We start from the raw sequence: 299 nt of genomic DNA on the forward strand, positions 1-299 counted from the left end.
ATACAGAAGAGTAGCAGTCCGTAACTCATAAACACGCAGAGGCGTTGGTGTCGGTAGATGTAGACCACTGGAAGTGAATACGGAAACGCCGATGCGGACCCCGACCAGGCGAAAACTGATAGAGCGGGTAAATATACTGGCGTTTCATTCGCTTGACGAGGGATTTCCCATCCAACAGCGGTGACGTATGCCCGGATGAAGATTCTAAATACGGACGCACCCGGCGGTAAGCCTCTGGCGGACGTCCGCGTCAATCAACCCCGATATTCAGTCAGGCAGGAGCAGCGATCGGTGTCTGC

Source organism: Haemaphysalis longicornis, unplaced genomic scaffold, assembly GCF_048455015.1.
Source record: "Haemaphysalis longicornis isolate Haplotype H1 unplaced genomic scaffold, Haemaphysalis longicornis Haplotype H1 scaffold_23, whole genome shotgun sequence".
In the NCBI taxonomy this organism is placed as follows: domain Eukaryota; kingdom Metazoa; phylum Arthropoda; class Arachnida; order Ixodida; family Ixodidae; genus Haemaphysalis; species Haemaphysalis longicornis.